This window comes from Colias eurytheme, chromosome 22 (genome assembly GCF_061535395.1).
Source record: "Colias eurytheme isolate Ceu_HAF_F1 chromosome 22, ilColEury1 Martin Lab GWU primary, whole genome shotgun sequence".
Lineage (NCBI taxonomy): Eukaryota > Metazoa > Arthropoda > Insecta > Lepidoptera > Pieridae > Colias > Colias eurytheme.
Window position 1 is genome coordinate 4,108,475 of NC_143001.1, and position 23,424 is coordinate 4,131,898.

The 23,424-nt window shown below is 31.4% G+C and overlaps 1 protein-coding gene across 1 annotated transcript in view; it reads left to right on the forward strand.

Moving 5' to 3' along the window:
• Positions 1–11,547: 11,547 nt before the first annotated feature.
• LOC149898641 (uncharacterized) overlaps positions 11,548–23,424 on the forward strand; it is a 131,067-nt gene continuing 119,190 nt past the window's right edge. The window contains exon 1 of the mRNA XM_090115142.1: positions 11,548–11,679. The gene's annotated coding sequence lies outside the window, so the exon portion shown is untranslated. The remainder of the gene's footprint in view (positions 11,680–23,424) is intronic.

Here is a 23,424-nt window from a genome sequence, read left to right on the forward strand (position 1 = left end):
CTAATGAGTAAAATGACACTATTAACTTTTTAAAAATAAAACGGGAAATATCCTAAAATTTTACATTAAACTGTACTTGTACATGTACTTTTGATATGTGTTTAAAGTTTTTTGATATCTGCAATAGTTACGGAATAATCGCCTGTGCACATTTAACCATTACACCCTGTATACAACTAGCTTTTTCCCGCAACTTAACAAAAAGTATACATACTCGCTTTCTCTTGGTGATTTCATAATAAAAAGCAGTGAAATTATCGTAAAGATAAAGAATGAAATAGAACTATTACTACCAAAGTAAAAAAAATATCCTTTAATGAAACGAAATTATCTCTTTACTACTCAAAAGCTGCTAAAGCCACTTAAAAATTAACATTAATATCAAATTCAAGCGAAATTAGAACTTAAAACAACTCATTCTAAGCCAATTATCCCGTTCGTCGGCCACAATTAAAACAACGAAATGAGTTATCAAAAGCGCAGTGCACATTGTAACAATCCGCTACGTAGTTTCAAGAATTGCTACCATTAAAATAAGCTTTAAAATAATCCCCAGTAGTTCTAAAGAAATAGTACCGTGTGAATGCACTTTGGATTCGCGGAGCAGATGTGCACTACGCTTAACTCGAGAGAAATTTCAAACTTGACTTATTTTTTCTTAAGAGTCGTTTAATGTGCTTCGCTGTTATTGAGATGTTGAGATTCATAACTTTCTCCTTTGAAGTGATAGTAGTTGAAATAGTGCACTGTATTTAAATACAGTTTTCTTGGAATATTTATTTTTAATAGAAAATGTTTGGTTTCGCAAGACGTTCGATATTAAAACCATGGTACTGCATGTTCAAAATGTATTATGGAGCTATAATTATAATAATTATAGAAGAAAAAGCGTTCGGAAAATCGAGCGATATAATATATAAATTAATCTATTATTTATTATGTTTATTTTGTAAAAAATATTAGGTAACAGATTACGAATTTCAGGATAATAACAAAAATCCATTCAGTTTTCATAAATGCCTAAAGATGTTCCAACTTTAGCGATTTCGTCCGTTTCATTACCTTCCATTTCAGGACAATAAATAAGCTCTCATTATTAACGCTACAAACAAATTGAGTTCAATGAAAAATAGTATAATTCAAAGACATCTACTATCCAGCGCAGTTTCCAAAAGCGATGTTTTTGCTCGACGAACAAAGGATATAAGCAATTTAATTATATTGGATTCTTTGTACGTTAGAACCATAGTATATAGAGAACAAGTATGCCAAATCCCGGCGTTTAGGAGCAAACGGTACCTAAACTCGCGAGGAGGTTGTAACTTGTCACATTGATATTTTTAATAATTGGATAAACAAACACCGACCGCTTACAGCAATGGCGCGGCCCTCAGGAGAGCGGTCCATGAGAAGGAACCGAGCGGCGTTGTGTGCGTGCGTCAAGCTTGCGTACGTACATTAACGGGGGCTTGGCCAAGCGCACCGCGCAAGCGCACCGCGAACATACAAACGGCGCGAAATACCTTTGTTCGAAGATAACTTACTGGTTTTCTTTATACTATGTTAGAACCAGGTTCCTTTGATAGGTCGCTCGGAGTTCCAATTTAAGGAAATTGCGTCTCCGAAGATGGCGGTTAAACGTCGCCTCGTTTATTTGATTATCTTGTGGTAGTGTTTAAGTTTAGTCAACAGGAATGCGATTTTTCTACCTTCTTTATTGACCAGTTCGGATTTGCCACTTCTTTGGTTAGTTTATTCATCATCGTTAAACGATTAAGCTGAAATTGGTTGAGATTGGAAGCTGGAAGGTTTGCAAGACCGTGTCGGAACATTTATTTAAGGGAACCAAGTGTCTTATGTATTATCATCAGCTTTCTTCGTCTATTTGATTCAATTTATTTGAACTGTGTCTTTCTTAACATGTATGCACATGGCTTCGGTTTTGGTATACGATTTGAGCTGACATCTTCAGGTATTGTTAATCTATTGGTTGCAGGTTTCTTGCTTCGGGGGACATATAAAGACCCAGTCAGCTAAGCATTTCAATAGCTATCAGGCGGCTTCAACATTGTCAGTCCTCTGGCCTGTAATATAACAATTACCAAGCATCATATTGTATTTCAATCTCTGTTTACAGATATCTATGTAAGTTGCAAACCAATTTTGATGGTAAAGAAACACACAATTCACTAATTCGATTTTGATAGATTTAAATTTAATAGAGTGCAGTTTCATTTCCCTAATAAATTTTGGTGTTTTGAATGAACCTTAAAAAACACATAGAACATGATTTCGAATGAGTGATGAAGTTCTTTCAATCTTGCTTAGCTTACATTAAAAAATTGAACAAACATTGAAAAAATAATTTTAACATTTGTCAATAACTCTACAGTTTCCAGGCAGACGTAGTTTATAAATCAAGAACAATATTATATGACGGGAGAAGGGCCCCAAAGGCTATTTTTAAAATGAGTGACGTCAGCAATTCTGACGTCAACATCATCAGAGCAGGCGCTCATACTCGAAGTAGAACGCCCGTGGGTATTTTTACTGCCTTTTTAATTCACTTCGAAATTACTAATTTTAGAGAGAGCTCCGAACGCTCCAACGGCCGGCGAGTGAATGTGCTCTGTGCCGTCGGTCGCTCGTATTTAAAGCAAACCATGACTCACAAGAATTAGTTTGAGTGTTGCCACTCGGATTTTTACAATGAATTTTCATCAGTTTTAACAAACATTAATTATTTCGTTAATTTAATTATTTCATTAGTGGTTGATTAATAAATCAACCACTTATTTAAAAAGATCAAAGTAAACTTTAGCTAGTTATAATTATTTAGCAGTTTGAGGGTAGTCGTTTATCGTCGTTGCGCCGACACGGCCATACTGACAGGCGGTGCGCGCTCTGCACCAGCCTCGTAGTAAATGTCTGTAACAATGCCAAGCAGGTCACCAATGCGCTGGACCGACCAAGTGAAATCTGCTATAGGAATTTGTGTATCAGACTGCACCAGACAGTCTAGTAACAGGTTCTCGGAGAGTCTCGAAGGTTCTCGTAGATTTCTCGGAGGTTCTCGAAGGTTCTCGTAGATTTTAAGTCTAACACGGCCATATTAACAATCGTACGTCCTCGTACGCCTTTTCTCGTATTACAACACTACGGTAGTTCATCTCGGGATTTCAAAAACACACTGCCTCGGCCACACTGACCTTGCAGAACATTAAACACTCCACATGACAGAGACAGTCCGTTCGCGTATCATGTGATCAACACCTACTCATTTGTGATATAGGCAGATTCTCGAAGGTTCTCGTAGATTTCTCGGAGGTTCTCGTAGATTTATGCTTATCACAAAGAGAGGCGCAGCTCAGATAACACACACAATTCCTTCGATGAACTACACTCCCGTTACAATAATCCACGTAACAAACTTTTACTTTACACAACGCACGAAAAAACACAAACGCCAGTATGCCGTTACAAAACTACGTAAACGTTAACATTTAAAAATAGAGAGCTTGAATTCTATCCAACTTCTGATGACGGGAGAAGGGCCCCAAAGGCTATTTTTAAAATGAGTGACGTCAGCAATTCTGACGTCAACATCATCAGAGCAGGCGCTCATACTCGAAGTAGAACGCCCGTGGGTATTTTTACTGCCTTTTTAATTCACTTCGAAATTACTAATTTTAGAGAGAGCTCCGAACGCTCCAACGGCCGGCGAGTGAATGTGCTCTGTGCCGTCGGTCGCTCGTATTTAAAGCAAACCATGACTCACAAGAATTAGTTTGAGTGTTGCCACTCGGATTTTTACAATGAATTTTCATCAGTTTTAACAAACATTAATTATTTCGTTAATTTAATTATTTCATTAGTGGTTGATTAATAAATCAACCACTTATTTAAAAAGATCAAAGTAAACTTTAGCTAGTTATAATTATTTTGCAGTTTGAGGGTAGTCGTTTATCGTCGTTGCGCCGACATATATGATAAGTGTGTATTAAAACATCAGTTTATTATTCGTCTTCGTATATAATATAATAACTTAACTCCTAAAAGCATGCTTCTTCCACTTTCAAATTGCCTTCCGTCCCATTTCCCGCAGCAAATGTAGTATTTGTAAACATTATTCATCTAAAAAGATTATCGACGTACTTGACTTCAGTTATCAGCGCACATATTAGCCTGATAATAAAGTGGCATTGCTATCTCTATAAGCTCCGTATAAGCCTTACGTCTTCTTGAGTGTGGTCGTATTGCTGGCGATAATGGTATAGTTTAAAGTATTGTATTTCCTTGTTAGTGTTGCTTTTTTATGATACCATTGGTATTTTTTGTTGGAATGCCGGTATGAGTTTACACATTGTGTATTTCTTATGAGAAATTTCATTAAGTATGTTTATGATACAGTGTTTAAGAAGTTATTATAGAGTTTGAATATGTTCAATTATTCAATGCTATGTATGAATATATTGCTATTTAACGAATTCATAAATTTCACTTCAACCTACAAATTCATTATTACCATTTGACCTAAGGTCAATTTTTGAAAGTTTATCCATTGAAAGTAAACTGTTTATGCATACAACGTAAACTAAAATAAGTTCTTGATAAAAGACCTAATTTAGTGCTAAGGTTTTTATTCATGAATAAAGATATTATTTCAAATGTTATTTAGGCAACATTTTAATTTAATACTGTATGTAATTAATAATATCTATATTTTTATTTGCAAAATATCGCTATTACATGGTCCCCAACTTTATGGGGAAAATTTAGCGATGTAGTCCTGACACAGTTTTTGTTCACTAAATATATCGTTTTGATAAATTATCTAATCTAATTAATCTAAGTAACACTGTATGTTTGGCTGTATATCAATTTTATGGGCCAATGTATTATTACTTCCTTTATTTCTGATTGATCTTTTGTAATATTGTTGAAGTATACGCTATTTATTCCATGAAAACCTAATTAAATACAAGAATAGTTGTTTTTTAATTTCACAAATTTTAGTCGTACATAAAAATAGTGGTTGGAATTTATATCTATCTACTTATCCTTAAAAATTAATCTATAAATAATAAGGGGTTGAAAAAGGAACAAAAAACAGATTGAGCTGTGTATTACGAACAAATACTTTAAATATTAATTAAAATTTTACCAATAAGGTATTTATTTATTAAAATATTTGCCTATATAATAAATAATAGTATTTTGAATACTTTGGCTTACTAAAAATCATTAATTACAGAAAATGTAAGTAATACTTCTACAAAATATTCAATAAGCAATCTATAAATCAATACACGTGACTATCAACATGGTTCAATCCATCACTTATAAAGTTAAAACCGCAAGCAACCGGTGTTGATGACATATCGATAATTTACGTCACAGCAAATAATTATAGGTTATATTTCATTTAATATTGTTTTACTTGAGGTTCTTCATTGCTTAATTTATTACTTTAAATTAAAATATGAAAAATATCGAAATTAAGCAAAATCTAATAATGTTTTGCAGGTTATTTTTTCTTTCCCTTTTCTGAAGGTTTGGTTTTCATTTGGTCAAAATAAAAGAAGCTTAAGTGACTATTTGTATATGACAGTTGTTTGGGAGATACAAGCATTATCTATAAATTTAAATAAGAATATATTAAATCGAGCAATTTCGTCCCGTTTATCTAAAATTTTTGCATATTTCTAGTTTTATTTTTAAAAAGTTAAAATTGTCATCTAACTCATTGTGTAAGTATCATATTAACAATGTTAATTACAAGTATTAACTGAATTTAAATTTTCCTTGCTCTTACTTCCTCTATAGAATTTTCTTAAAAAGGTTCTTCAACTTTTTTTCTATCTGCGTGATATCAATCAACGTCCTTACGTGGCGTCTAATGAAATTATTCGCGAACTAGATAAGCCCCTTTCATCAGTCATATTTAGGCGGCAGAGAAACTTAATGATTGATAAATTTTAAGGGGTCTTTTGTTTAGTTTATGGCGATATTTCTATATACAAGAATAAAATGGTTACTACTTTTTACGATGCATGGGTAAGAGATATTTATATATTGATTTTAAAATCTAAAAGGTACAAATAAAGATTTTGGTTATATTTTGTACATACTGAAAATGAAATAAAATTAAACTTTTAGTTTTTAGTTATTTAAATGAAGAAAACCGTTGGGATAAAACTACATCGCTATGTTCTGCGTATTGTTATTTAATCTTAAAATAGCATTCAAAAGTGAATTTACAAGTGTAATAGATTCAATACCTAGTCTGTTCATAATTTGGCAAACGTATAAATCTCGGCAAAATTTCAACTCAATCGATATAGTGCACAATACCATCGAAAGATTGATTGTAGTAATAGCTTCTTCATATCGCATCAATTCAATTATTTTTATAAAGCCTATAAACTATAGTTAACATACAAATCTATCAATACTCGATCCAAAGTCACATATTCTAAATTGCTAACCAAAATAAAGGTCACCAATAAAGACACCACACACCCACATTGTCTATAACTCGACCGAATTCCCAGGAGTTTGTGAATAATAAAAACAATTAAGCAGAAACTCGCGGACTCTGTTCCAATTCGGTTTGATTGGTCCGTGTCGCCCTGAATATTGGCAATATTGTTAATTTAATCGAGCTTACTAACCCTTGTTATATTTGTTTGACACTACGGAGTTTGAGGCAAAAAATACGAGATAAATTTTGTGTTCAGCTTTATGGAGCAATTGATCTACTTTACTTATTATGCTATGTTCATAGATAATATAATTTTATACTAGAATATAATACTAGCTGTGCCCCGAATAATTTCCGTTAGAATTTTTCAAATCGGATCAGTAGTTCCTGAGATTACCGCATTAAACCAAACAAACTCTTCATAATATTAGTATAGTTTAATACTAGGCAGGTAAGCTATAGCTTTATGTTACTTTTCCTTCCAAATTTGCTATTGGAGAAGGACAAAGAGTATAAATCAATAATGTAGTATGTAAAAATAATTAAATTTATATACTAAGCTATACACATACACACATAAAATAAACTATCTTGAAGTCACACAAACGCAAAAAGACATGTTATTTTGTAAATTTTCAAAGCTAACAGTGTTTTTGATTAACAACTTACTTGGAAATATGCATAAAGCACAGTGAATACATTATTCTATGTTGTTAAAAAACGTTTAATTCATACATTTGCATACAGCAAAGGATAGACAACTCTTTAGAAAGTAAATTAAATATTCTTCTTTCACCTCACACGTAGTGGCCAGCTAAATTGTAGACTAGTTTTTTCTGGTTAGTGTTAACTTCATAATTACCTGTGTTTAACTGTTGGTCTTTTTAGGATAGACTTGTGTCACAGTTCATTAGCTTTTTGTCAAATTAGATTTGTACTAGTTGATTGAGAGTTTTACATTAATTCTACAAATACACATCGAATGAATTCATAAGAGAAGAGTTTGTTTGGTTTAACACGCTAATATCAGCAACTATGAGTCCGATTTCAAAAATTATTTCAGTGTTAGATAGCTCATTTATCGTGGAAGGCTATAGGCTTTTATCATCACCGATAAGATAATGAAATGCGGTTAAAACCGTGGGGCACAGCTAGTTAAAGAATACGATACACAATAAATATCGACGATACACAATAATATACACATAATAATTAAATTTTTGACTCTACTGAGTCTGTGATAGATAAGACTAAAACACTGTTTTTTTTTATTTTCATTGTTTCAAAGAGAAAGTGTTAATACGAAAACAGAATAACTGTTTTAGTCACTATGAAAAGACCAGTGGCTCAATTTAATCAAAGTTAAGACTGATTCATTAAGATTCAGGACCCTTAAGTAAGGTTGACTTAAAAATTGGATAAATTCGAAGTAATTAACGAATTCACGGGTGGCGGGCATTTTTAAAAATATATAATTGCTGGTCTGCAGGGAATTTAATTAAATTTTATGTAATGAGAGTTTTAGAAGCAAATCCTAGATCTTGTGAAGTTTATTTATCACAATACTCGAAGCGATAGTTTTTCAGTGAAATTCGATTGCACAAAATTTTAGTTGGTAATGATTTCCACCAGTTTACCGTAGGAATTATTATGAAATACGCTTATTCTACTAATAAAACTATTTGAAAAGCTTAATGAGTATGGTAAATATTAAAAAAAATAATAGTAAAAATAACTCACTCTTCTTATTCACCCATTGAAGCAAGATAAAATGTGAAAGATTTTTGATAGAGCAAGACGTAAGGTGTACAGCAGGCCGAGACGAATGTCAGAGAATAGAATAACGCTAAGGAATAGAAACTGTTAACGCTTATTTTATTTTATTTTATTTTATTTTATTTGCAACACAAACACATATAACAATAATATAGGTACACTACTTATTTCACTTTAAACCTTAATGACTAATTGTTATTGCAATAACATGTGTTGACTACTAGACTATAAAATATTACATCGCTTACACATAAATATAAAGAGTTATCAGTATACTAACTTATAGATAACAAATAATTTAAAAAAGGGAAATGGTATAAAAACTACAAGAGACAAATTTCTAATCTATTGAAGGACTTGCGACAGCAAAGTGAGGTTTTCGAATAGGCATTTCCGAAATCTAATAGGTTTACTCCCGATAATGTCAAGATCTGGTATTATCTCACACAACTTATTGTAATTTGTACAGATTCTGTTTAGAGTGCTATAATATGCTCTTTGGGTGCGGTGGACTGGTAATGTGAAAGTTCGATTATTTCGATTACTTCTAAGTGGTATATGAAAGGAAATTTGGGACAGAGCTGCAGTGGACAGTTGGCCACATATAATTTTATTTAGAAATATTAATTCCAATATTTTTCGGCGATCTGATAGTTTTACTTGTTTAAAATAAGATAATCTTTCCTCATAAGTATGAAGCGTTTTGTTTAGATGAAACCGATATGAAAGTATTCTCATAAATTTGATTTGAATTTTTTCTATATTTTTTATATGAATCAAATAAAAGGGGGACCAAATCATACTTGCATATTCCAATTTGCTACGAATGAGAGAGTTAAAAAGACAAATATAAGATTTAGGATTCCGGAAACCCTTACATGAACGTAAAATAAACCCTAGTAATCTGTTACATGATTTATAAATATGTGTATAATGGTCCAAAAATGAGAGTTTGCTATCAAGGATAATTCCTAAATCACGTACGTTTGACTTCCATATCAGATTTTTAGCATTTATAGAGTAATTATATTTTATTTTTACCGTCGTACTACCAAATTCCATAACATAGCATTTATCTACATTAAGAAACATAGCATTTGTATCACACCAATCTTTTAATTTATTCAAATCATTTTGCAGTTCAATGCAGTCATTTATAGTGAAAATTTTTCTAAATATTTTTAAATCATCAGCATAAAGTAAACAATTTGATGATAAATTATTGCACAAATCATTTATAAAAATCACAAATAATAAAGGGCCCAGATTTGAGCCCTGAGGAACACCCGATAGTACAGATATAGGACGAGAATAACTTCCAAGTATTCTTACTATCTGAGATCTATTTAATATATATGAAGAGAGCCAGCGCAGCAAATTACCGCGGATTCCCTCGCAGAATAGTTTACCAAGTAGTCGCCCATGATTAACCTTATCGAAGGCTTTCCTGAAGTCTGTATATATAGAATGGACTTGTACTTGACTATTTAACGCCCCATGAATAAAATTTGTATATTCTAAAAGATTCGTCGTTGTAGATTTTTGTTTCACAAAGCCGTGTTGTTTCGTGCTAATAGCCGGTTTAATAAAAAAGAATAAATGATCATACACTAAAGCCTCTAATATTTTTGAAAAACATGAAAGAATGCTAATTGGTCTATAATTTTCACAGCTAGTTACATCACCATCCTTATGCACAGGTACTACGTGAGCAGTTTTCCAGATAGTCGGAAATTTACCTTGATTTATTGAGAGGTTATAAATAATGTAAAGAGGTTCAACAAGACCTTGCATGCACTCCTTTATAAATAAAGGGGATATGCGGTCAGGACCTGGACCCTTATTAATATCAACATTTTTAAGATGTTGTTTTATGCTTAGTTTATCTATTTGAATATCATGCAATGTAAAATTAGACCTATCGACACTATCAACTTCTAATATGTGATTATCTGATGAGTCTTTTTCCCAGACAGATGAAAAGAACTCTGCGAACATATTACTTATTTCAATATCTGTGTGTGCTGAACGATTACCCAGAGTAAGCGTGGGAGGAACGGACGAAGCGCGTTTTTTGTTTTTAATGTAAGACCAAAAAAGTTTTGTAGATTGGGGTAAAGATTCTTCTATTGATTTCTTAGAGTTACGTTATTATTGACATAAGCTCCATAACATTTTAGTAATGGTTCGGTCACACTATCAACGACGACGACATCATACGCTTATGGCAATTAGTATCGATAGCGGATTCTATTCCTTTGCGTTTTGACGTTTGTCTCGGCGCTCTGAGTGCCGATCCAATCCCATTATAATTTAAGAGAAGTGTAGATTACATACCAGTACAAGATGCCAATACAACTCATATTTAAGTACACATCTTCCACAGAATCACTAGCAAATCCATATTATGTTATACATTCATTCAATCCGACTAACTATTAGCAATGAGTGAGTTAATACAAAGGCCTATTCATACGCTTTCAACTACTGCTATCGGTAAACAAAAGACGTTCTTTGTAACTTGAGACTCGGGTTGGAGGGTTGACCCTGATCGAAAAGCGGTCAAAGCGGAAAGTTTCGGTAATACACCGATAGTTTTTGATTTTTTGGGTATGGGTATGGGTATTGCGGTATGTTTAAAATGTATTTTTTTTTCATTTATTTATTACGTTTATTTCAGGTAAAATACCATACCCTACATAAATACAGAATATATACCTTACAGTCTAACATATAATAATTTATATCTTATTATGATAATGCTTATTGTATAATTAAATTGTTAATTCAAGTGACTCTGGCATGTATATTTTTATTTTTAATATAAACATATTAAAGTAGCATCCTAATAATCTCTATTTTTAAAGTATTATGCGGGATGTTAGATGTTATATTATTATCTTAGTTATAATATTTAAGGGAACGTGATATACTTGAACTTGGAAGAGGGGAGATGACTGCATGCTATTAGTATAATGAAAATGTAGAGCTTCTACAACCAAAGCACACAAAAGTAGTTAAAACAATATCTAACACAAACAACGCTACCGATTCATTGTTCACACAGATCCTTTGAAAGCAATTTCGTAGACGTGCTACAGCGTAGCAACGTAGCTGTTACGAACATGTAAATAACATTCACAGCCAACGCATTACATTCCCATATCCCATATAAACAATTGTAGATTCTTTTTTCAAAAGTGAATCCCATATAGCGCAAGGGTTTCCAATTCGCACACGGAACGAGCAACGTCAGTCTAACTTGGTTCTTCGCCGCGAGAGCACGTTACTTTCATATCACCTCTGGGATTCGTGACTGTTGTACGAATACGTGAAAATTAATTTGCATAGATCGCAGTTTGTTCAATTGAAATTATTACAGTGATGTGAACAAATGTTGTGTGTGTGCTTTTGTTTTGGTAAGTTGCTTTTTTATATTGTTGGAATAATTTGTTGTTGATATATTATAATCATGATTACTATATACCTATTGAAGTAACTTAAATAATTGTACAATAAATAGATATTTATACTACAGTGGAAAGTAAAGAATTAATTCTTACAAGAGACAATTACAATAAATAAATTCAAATTACATAATAATTTACCAAGTTGGTAAATAACAACTTACTAAATTGTTCATTACGAAAATATATTAGGTACCTATTATTTTTTATTCAAAATTTAAATACTTTTTAAGAAATTCTATGTTTATCCAAGGTGAATATAGGTAATGCGCATTATTAGTTTTCTTATTTCTGAGTTATTTCCTTCCTTCCTAGTTTATGAAATCTATAATTATTTTACACGATTTATAATATTATCTTCACAAATAATAATACGACCATAAAATATTTAATTTCATGTGTTTGTTTATTCAAAAATTAAGAATATCAAATTATTATAACACAAATTATAAGAAAATGTCTCTTGTAATAAAACAGATTTTTATATGACATTTTTTGTGTAAATAGCCTATTAATTCATCAATAAATTATTATATAATATTATGTACATAAATTACACTTGATTTCACAACGGTTAGATTAATTTGTCCATCCTTAGTATTAATTTATTCTCTTTCAGGTTGGATTAAGGAAATGGCCCTTAATACCTTTTGAGATGAAACTACTCGTTATTGAATTAGACATTTAAATAAATTATTATTTAACCTAAAAGGTTTATTCAGAATCATTATTCGGTTCAGTGAATAAAGATTACTTTAGACTTTAGAGTTTGATGTAATTTCTTAAATGTTAATTATACTTGGAATGTTGTAAGGTTTGAATGTTTATTGATGAATCTTGTAAAACATTTTATTCGTGATTGAATTTTTTCTATTCTTTATAAATTTATATTTACAAAGCATTTTGAATGCCATAAAACCATAAATAGATATCAAATTCAACAAACATTTTATTTTTCGATTATCAAGCCCTTATTCAATTTCAACATTCAAAATATATATATTTTTTTATAAATAATTTTATTTATCTACGTTTAAATAATCCTGTTATGAATAATCTTCACAATTACTATATAGTGAAATTTCAGTCAACCAAATTGGGTTTATTACTAATATCATAGCAATTCCTCAATGGCAGCCAATCTTAAAGAAAATAACACAATTTTATAAAGTGTATTTATGTAATGTTTTTATTATTATAGAGATATATATTTAAATAATTTTTTTTTTATTGAAACAATACTCGAAAACAAACGAATGCTCGAATATTATCGTTATTTTAATTTTATAACGAAATTAATAAATTATAGCAAATCATAAGTTTGTGCAAGAAACGAGTGCAAGAAATTTTGCTACTAATTATATATTTTTATCGATCTTAAAAGAAAGTTTAAGTTTAAGGGTCGCTTTTCTTAATAGTTTTTATTTGACGTTAAGAAAGTCTCAACCCACATTTAAATGCTACTTAAATATTCTGTTGTATGTTACATAAGCCTTTTCAAACCTTAATCAAATCAATTTTCAATTCAGAAACCTTAAATCTAAAAGTAAAATTAAAATAAAAACACTACAGAGTACCAAATGACATTCTATTTGTGACATACACACACTCATAAACGCACACATGTACAACGAACAAATTTCCGTGAATTTTCTATTATAACAAAGCCGCTTGCTGACGGAAAACACACTACACACTCACTACATAAAATAGTTGTATTTTGAGAACTGCCAATAAGCCCGATATACCATTTTGACATGTCAATAACATGTCGCTTGTTCGTGTTTCAATATTAATTAAAACAATATATTATTGACATTCAAAATATTATTTAAATACCAACGGTTTGGTATTAAAATTGAATGATAAATGGTTTAATATTAACTGGATGCTGAAGTAATAAATAATTATAGAATTAGAGTGTGCTATATTATATTATTATTAGGTAGAGTAACGGCATTTAGATCAAACAAGCGAATTCTCAATCTAACTCCACTATGTCAAATTGTTTTAGTGTAAACAGGTGTAGAGCATTTATTCGTTGTTCTTAGTGCGTTCGAAAAGATTCTATGCAATTTTCTAATACTGAACAATACTGTATACGAGTTTACACTAAAAGATCACCAAAGAATGCTCTTGCTCTAGCTCTATGTTCGTTTGTTCTAACACCGTAATAGAGATAAATTATTAAACAATACGATTTTTCGATTTTTTGCTTTGTGTAGTTTTAATAATCTGTCGGACTTTCATCTTCCTCGGCCGAGCCACGTTCACACTGACCTAGCTGCTTCGCGCAGCAATTGCTTCGCGAGGCTCCTTGCTCTATAGGGACTCACCTAATCATTTCTGTCATTTTCTTCAGTGTGGTTAGCTGTCAATAAAATATGTCGTTAGGTGTGAAATGTTACTTTGTAATGGAGTGTTTACAAATGAGAAAATTTTTACGGGTGGTCGAGAGGTCATGTTTCGCGAAAGAAGCAGGTTCAAATTACGTTACTTGATCGATTTTTTTCAATTATTCAAAAACTTTTCATTTATAAATCATTTGAATTCAAGTAAATCTATACATATAATAAAATCGTAGGAAAGTCAAAACTGTACATTGAATATTTTTTTAAAAGAATACTTGATCCATGATCTATAATCGATATAGAAGCCAAAAATATAGTTTTTAGAATTTTTGTCTGTTTGTCGGTTTGTCTGTTTGTCTGTTTGTCTGTATGTATTTCCGGGCTAATCTCAGAAAGTACTGCATAGATTTACTTCAAATTTTGCATGAATATTCCTAAGAGGTCGGGTGAGGATAGTTTAAACATATTATCATGATATCACCTTCGCGGGAGGAGCTGTGAACCTTTATTTTTCTTACATATTCCGTGTACTACGACAGCGTACAATCTAAAGACTCATGTTTAAATGTTGGTTTCGAGTAAGCCATGCTATTATCTAGCTTTACAAAATAAAAACTATGTCATTTACGTAATTTGGGCAGAGAAACAGTTTAATGAATTTAGTAGTATAAAGACAAATTTGAAACAGCGCCATCTATGAGATTTCGTAAAAATCAAATCAATTTACATGTTATCACTACTGAACAACTGTTGAAAATTAATAATTTAAATATAATCATGTTATTTATTTAACTCTTTAACCCATATCTTCCCTTCCCTATAAGGTGCGCTTATATTTCGTGTGAATATACTACATTTTTAAAAGTGAGGGTAGATGTTTATTATTTTAAGTCAAACTAGACACCATTACAATTAATCTAATATTGATTGTGTTCATTGGTTACATTTTTAATCTTCGTGTTATAAATTTATAAAGAATAGAAAAAATTCGATCACGAGGCGGGACTCGAACCCACATAATTTCGTGATCGAATGTTTCTATTCTTTATAAATTTATTATTTATAAATTTATATTTATAAAGCATTTGAATAAATAAATAAATAAAATTAAAATAAATGTCATAAAACCAAAAATATCAAATTCAATCTTCGTGTTTTGTGAATTTTCACCATGCGTTCCCACAAAAGGTAAGTTGTTACTTTTATAGGTATTTATTTTTATAATGATAGCAATTCATGTTTTTTATTGGTTTTATAATGGTTTTATATTACACTTTTAGAATGAAATAATAAAATGATGAATTCTTTTTGACTTTTACAAGATTTTGAGGTGCGTTGGGAACAGTAGTTTGTTGATAAAATTTTATATGTAAGTAGCTTTTTTTATTGATTTACAATTATTAACGTTTGATTTTTTATTTACAGATTCAATGTTCATAAAATTATATCGCCTTTGGAAGACTATTTCTGCTGACAATTTTACAACAACACTTGAAAATTGATGATTTGATGATGAAGATAGTGGCAGCAAGGATTAAGTGGAAATTAGTAATCATCCGCTTCGTCAATTTTTGACTGAAGTTAATGTCCAACGTATGGTTCAATCATTGGAAGTATCTCGGGTAATTTTGGAGGATATTTTTCAGGAAGGAGAGGAGGGGCAGCCAACCACATATCAAACTACTACGTTTTAGTACCGAAAAAAATGTTATTGCCAAATGAAACATAAATTTTGCACTCACAACTGTACAAGTTATGATTTTTATTCTGACTTTGCTGTTATCTGATTATAATATTTATCGTTATGGCTATCGAGGTACCGACCGTACTGGGATGAGAGTACATGATATTATACCTACTCATCATCCAGGATTGCTTAGAGCATTTTCACACTGAAAAAGATGTTTTCTTTGAATCGTAGTTGCTTCATTTATTTATTTTTAATCATTTTACATAATATGTTTTATATTTTCCCATTTTCATTATATTTTATAAATAAAATGGAACCAACATAACTTTGTTGTGTAGGTATCATTTCTCTATTAATAATCCGTAGGCATATTTTCCGAGCACCCCATTTAAGGTGCGGTCCTGAAATTATAAAAAGTTAATGTATACTTTTGCCTAATATAAGCTCAAGATCATTTTTAGATAAAAATAACAAAAAGAACTTATTTATTAAAATTTAGTAGATAAAAGAAATTATGTTACGATTTTATAAGAAAACACAGTATATTTATTAGGCGGCGGTGATCTCTTCCAGGCAAAAGATATTCATCAGCTCAATAAAATTGAATAGTTGTTGTTAGTTATTCTTTAAATTCACTGATTGTAATGAGCATTTCCGCATGCAAGTTGTATCGTAGTTTAGATATATCATAGTTTTGACACATTACAGTTCCAACAAAACCCTCAAATTTTTGAGCAGAGTTGAGCAAGATAATTTAAAAAATGTGCTGTGTTAAGTATTATAGAAAAGGTTAGTTCGTTGATAATTATCATTTCTTCATCATTTACATGGGTGTTGTTAAATGTTAGTAAAAATAAACTTTGACTGTTAATACTTTTGTTCAGTATTTACCTGTATGATTATTGCTTGGTAATTAATATGTATATTTTCATGTCGTATAGCTAATTATAAACATAAGTGTGATGTGAAACTAGCTGGATTTATTTTTACACACTCACAGCCATATATTTTATATTAAAATAGTGTAAATCATAATATTTTTTCACAATTAAAAATATTTCCTTTTTTCTGATGGTGTTGGCATCGAATTAAACCGCGCTGTCGTTTCGTTCACTAAAAGTGATGTTATGAGGACCGAATATGTAGCCGCCTCAACTTACGGAAACGAGAGTAACCTGCGTTGTCTGTTAGTATTGTATAGTCGAATTTAACGTTACATGGAAATTGGAATCTAAATATATTATGTATACTTAGGTATATTAAATCTGTACATGAAATATATTTCCTAAATAACTATCACGGGGTGATTAGGGATCGACACTGATGCCAAAGAAGCAAACAGTAAAATTTTTGTCCGTATAACCGGTATAGAAACAAAAACTACTCGACGGATTTAAACGAAACTTGGTACAATTATTTTTCATATTCCTGAGCAGAGCAGTAACTCCATTTTTAAGCTTTCGTCGCGTGTGCAACCTTAATGGTTAAAGCTACACAGAAATCATGTATTCAGAAAGAAATGTTCTCCTTATTATATAAAAAATATCTCCCGACATCATAAATGTCTATCTTTTATGGTTGACTCACAATAACACGTGTAACTTCCGATAGCTTAGGAGTTCGAAGCTTTCTGATTATATTTGTCTATAACACTCTCAGTCCGTTTTAACTCAATTTTTATTTTCATGCATCAGTGCCACCTAAAAAATCTTTATCTCGAAATTCGAGCAAAGCTAAGAAAATGAGAAATAAGAGTTCTCAAGAATCGTTAGAGGTATACTCTAGGCCGAAAACAACACGTGTTATGCCGAGAACCTGAAACCGCTTCACAACGAGAATTGCGGCTCACAGCTGACCGCGAACGGCATGTACTATCCCGTGAGACCGAAACCTTCACTGAGAGGGTATAACGTCTCACAGCTGATCACGGCCGTCACATTTTATCTCGAGAATCTGAAACTTTTACTCAATATGAAGACCGTTTGACAAATGATAGGGTGCACCATAATATTATTCGATCTCTTGAAGATGAACATGAGCATAAGCAATGACTAGAGTAGGGACGCGAATATTACAATTAATTGAGACAAAAACGATTATTAAGTTTGTTTAATGAAAGATTAAGAATTGAAACTATTCGGTCTCTGGAAACGGACGAATAGCGAGAGGCCCCTCTTACTGCAGACAGATTTCGCATAGTCTTAATGACTTAGAGGTAAACATAGAAGATCAATCTACGAATTCGGTGGTGGGGTCCGACAAATATAAAAGTGGGTTTTCTTATAACCTCACAATTGATTACAGATCATCTTCTGTATAGGCGATATTAACGTAGTATGTTATTTTTGTAATGCTTTAAAGTGGAGTAAGGAGTCGGCTTTCGTTTGAAGATACACCGGAACCTTTGAAATCACTACTTTTAGAGGAACATGACGGGCAATCTAAACAGTTCTTAGACAATATTCGCTCTTATAGTAGTGCGTTTCAAATGATCCTTTGGTGCTCAACAATTATCAGAAGGTCCTTTCATGCTTACTTTTAAGATACAAGGTCAAGTTTACCATTTGATAGGATCCCTTTTGCCTGAAGGCCAACCTAAGTTTCTTTAAATATATTTTGTATTCGACTACAACGAATAGTCGAATACAAGAATTATCAATATTTCTCGAATTTAAAACTGAACTCATTTCACAATTTTAGAACATGTTTCATCAGGTTAATTCGTATGTATGCAGTTTTAAATCGACATTAGAAGCTTTTCCTCAAGATGGTGATATTAATATAAGATTGTTATAAATGTCTATCGGCACTCAGGAACTCCCTGGGCGTGTATAACGCCCAGGCCACAGTATTACAATTTTTCCTACAGCAGGGCGACGAATGTATTTTCGCATAGCAAAGGAGGGGAACTCGCGGGGGGTCAAGTGACGCGGGCCACGTACCATTAACATGCTTAGTTTGTGGTACCGAGCGCGAAAGAAAGTCATCGTGTTTTTGTTTTGTTACTATGTAAACTAACGTAATTTAATACTTAGGTACATATTCTATAACGGTGCGCTCAAACTGTTAATCTACATTTAATTTAGATTATTATTTGAAAATTTGAAATACTAAGTAATGTAGAATTTAAATCACATTCCTTCATGTTTTCCTCAGATTTTCAATTTTCTCCGATTTTAAGATTTTCAGAGTGTTCAATTTTAATGTAGTTAAATTTTATAAGAGACAATTAAGAACATTCAAAAATAAAGTGTCACGTATTTTTTTTAAACGACGAATGACCTAAAACGACGTAATCGCGGACGAAGTCGCGGGCAACAGCTAGTATGAAATATAATCGTAATGATTTATAATAAGGTTTAATTTCGTACATACGCACGTTACTGTTTCATTTTGATTTGAACGTCTATATTTTTCCTATGTTTCGTTGTCAAGATGAATTTTATGAATGTAGATCGTATTAGATACTTTATTTTCTGAATTAATAAAGCAGTTCTGAATAATCTAATAATTAATAACTGAAAATGAAATACTCCGTTTTGATTTTATCCAAGTCTCATTCATATAAACTTATTACTGATCTTTAAATAGGTTTTAATAATATTTCCAAGCTTTCCTACCTAATATACCATATAAAATGCATGTTTACTTTAAAATAATATTTCGAAATCATTTTCCGAACGAGCAGAATAAATGCAGTAAATCTCGTAGCATTTCTACGGTAAATCTCTACGATACTCGAGCTCACCACAACAATCTTGTTTTCATAATATGCTATCAATAGACGTATATTTTCATATCAATAAGATTTTTTATTTACTTCATTTCCTGAAAATAAGCAAAAGTTATGAGAAATATCTTCTTTGATTATTATAATTCTAGATGTTATATTTGGGCTTCAAAATTTACCTTTGAGTACGTATTATATTATGTCTTACTTTTAATATTATTCATCGATGTATAAATTAATCATAACTTTGTTTTATTTTCGTACATTATAAAGTTTAACAGTGAATGTGGGTGAGAAATGTACCATTAATAATGTGTAATGTGTACCATTTCGAGTTAGATAATAATTCAAAACAACAAGTTAATGTGAAATTTCTTTTAGTCTAGTTTCTTTCTGTAGTGTTTTAAGAAATTTTATTTATATATTAAACTATATTATGTAGCCTATAGCCTTCGTCGATGAGTGGGCTATCTAACACAGAGAATTTTTCAAATGTAGTTCATGAGATTAGCGCGTTTAAACAAACACTCAAACTCTTCAGCTTTATAATATTATAAGATTAATTTATAGATTTGATACGCGGTAAAACTTGATACCGATACCAAAAAGAACACTACTAAACCAATTGCACGATTTCCCACACAACTTCATATACAAGATATGATTAATTTTTTAAACTATAATAAAATAGCATTAAAGCAAAAGCGGAGCCCATAAAGTTTATAAGGTAATAAATTTAAAGAGAGACATAATTCTCCGAGGAGGCAACCATGCGAATTTTTCTTATTTTTTTCAGAGTATTCTTAAACAACAAAGACGTTGTGTGTAGCTCCCGCAGGGAGGGTGTAATAAATTAAAGACTTCATTTTAAGTACCGGGGTAAAGGATTCCTTTTGTGTTGAAGATATATTTTTATATCCGTATGTATTATTTGTATCTATAGTTCATATTTTCATGTGTATCTATACTAATATTATAAAGAGGAAAGGTTTGTATGTATGTATGTATGGTTTTCACGCATAAACTACTGGACCGATTTTGATGAAATTTGGCACAGATAATCTTTAGACCCTGAGAAAGAACATACCTACTATTGGCTATATATAAGGCTACCTTTTATTGCGAAATATATACCACGGGCGAAGCCGGGGCGGACATTACCTTACCTATTCTCAGAACTCAAACATTTCTTTCCCAAACATTTATTTCATCCAACTAGACTTTGAATCGTTAAAATACAGAAACATAATAATTTACGATAACAATAATATTTTAATGGGTTTTAGAATAAATATTTCCTATTAAGTAATTGGCAAAATGCCGTCCATGATAAGATATTTTAAGAAAGGTCGAAAAGATTGGTATAACCATAAATTGATTTCCTTTTCTTGTAAAGATTCGTTATACTTATTATGAATGATGATAATGTACAAATTTTACACGTGCCATAAATTGAATACCTATAAATAACTCACAACAAAAAATATTGTTGTAATAAAACGTACAATCAAATTTAAAAACATTTAACTTTTATAATAATAGAATGTTCACAAAAAAGGGAGTTCTTTAAAGACATTATATTGTGTACTTACTGCCAGAAAAAAAAAAATTATTAGCAAATTTTACATATTCGGTTCACAATTTTGCTCTGTTTTCTGAACTAGGTGTGTTACCTGTGACTCAGAAAACAGTGCCTTCCCATAAAAGTTCATAAAAATATCATTAAATACGTAAACAGAATAGTATAGTTTCCGATTAATTACAATTAAAGAATAAAAATTACTAAAATTATAAGAAAGGTATACAAATAAATATAATTTATCCATATTTATACATCCCTATGTTCTTCCAACGTTTTAAAATACGGCTGCTTTAATTAGCTGCATAATTATGAAACAGAAATTAAGGACAATAATCCTTGAAAATCTAATTACTTGTAGAAAACAGAAAACACGTTTAAATAGGAAACCTAGCCCAGGTTATAAAGTTGCGGCAGCCTCTCAGTTGGGATCGTGACCCGATTCGAGGCAAGCATGCTCAAATAACCAGTGAAGTTCCTTTGTTTTCGCGATTATAATAGAAATAAAGTATTTAATTGTGTACGTATAACTTGCATTTTCACCATCACTACATAGTCCAAAGCAAAGTCTCTTTCTCTGTCTCTATGTCCCTATGTATGCTTAAGTCTTTAAAACTACGCAACGGATTTTTATGCGTCTGTTTTTAATAGATACATTGATTCAAGTGGAAGGTTTTAGTATATAATTTATTAGGTTTTAGACAAAGCGGGTGAAGCCGCAGGGAGAAAGCTAGTGTATAATAAATCTAAGGTACGCGTAGAGGTTTTGATTCAAATTCCTGTGACGAAAAGTCTTATATAGGGACCATACTTGCTTGTAAAAAAAAATATGGATGTGGAATGCATCTATCCCATACACAAAAGGACATGGGGTTCCATGTAATATGATATGATTTATCTGGTACATTATTCTTATAATATAAATAGTGAATATTTTTGCAAATATTACAACAGAAAGTCTGTCTGTATAATAATGTTGAATATAAAAAAAGTGCACGCGATTGAAATAAAGCTGCTTTAAATATACTAAAGCATTCTTTTTATATCCCTTTATGTATTCCTTCCCTTCATATAATGAAATTTGCCTGTACACGACACCTTTGAAGTGATACTAACTAGTAACTTGGTAAGTTTTAAATTAATTAAGGATTTAGTTAGGAAATAGTAATTTTAAGAGAGATTTCACAGAGTTTCAATAGAAGGATACTACTTCAATATTCAAAAGTTAAGATTCACACAGACAGTTGCTAATGAAAAAACTGTCAACTTCACGAAGGTATTCCAAAGATAGCAAAAGAATAGTTTAAAAGAAACTATCGTTGCAATTTTGTGGTAATAAATTCAGCATTCTTTCACAATTGAAAATTAATGCAAGGCTACCTTTCATGCTATACTTTTTACAAAACGAAATTAAATACAATTGTTTTGTTTCCATGACGTCGCTTATTAAAAGTGAACTCATATGACTTCATATCTATACTAATGTTATAAAGCTGAAGAGTTTGTTTGTTTGAACGCGCTAATCTCGGGAAGTACTGGTCCGAATTGAAAAAATTCTTTCGGTGTTAGATATCTCATTCATCGAGAAAGGCTATAAAGCACCATCACGCTACGACCAACAGGAGAGGAGCCACGGGGGTGAAACCGCGCGGAGCAGCTAGTTATGCGATATACCTTCTTTTTTTCTACAGCTACTTTTACTTTTATTATCACTTAAAATATACATTTAATTCTAAGAACTAATAGTGTTCAACGGTTAAGACTTGAATCAAAGTGCAAATATGCATTGATATTTTCAATAGTTTACATTGATATTACAAGTTATATGTGACACCATTGCCACTCGCCCCATTTAAAATGAAAACATCTAGAAGAAACCGTTTCCTTGCAAACGAAATGTTTGAAGGCATGTGACATCTGCCAACCTACATACCAACCATAGCCTGAAACTCTGTATTGAGAACAAAATATGCTTTTGATGATAGTAATGATTATGAACATTTTACTTCTTATTGAAATTGTGTTATAGTTATTTATTTGTTTTTGTTTCATAAAAGCAGGGTAATATGATGCAAATGGAGGTTTTATCGCTGAATAGCAATTTCTTCCAAGCAAGCATTGTCAAGCGGAAAGTTTTACAGTTACAAAGGGAAAATAGTGTATCTACACATAAACAGAAAAATAAGACATCATAGTTATGTATTATTTTCTACTAGCGACCCGCCCCGGCTTCGCACGGGTGCAATGGCGGCCGGCCGGTACCGCCGCAAACGCTACGTCCCGCAATTTTTAAATCTGTAATACCTTCGAAAATATTCACTTAAATCATACAGTGTAAAGGGCCATA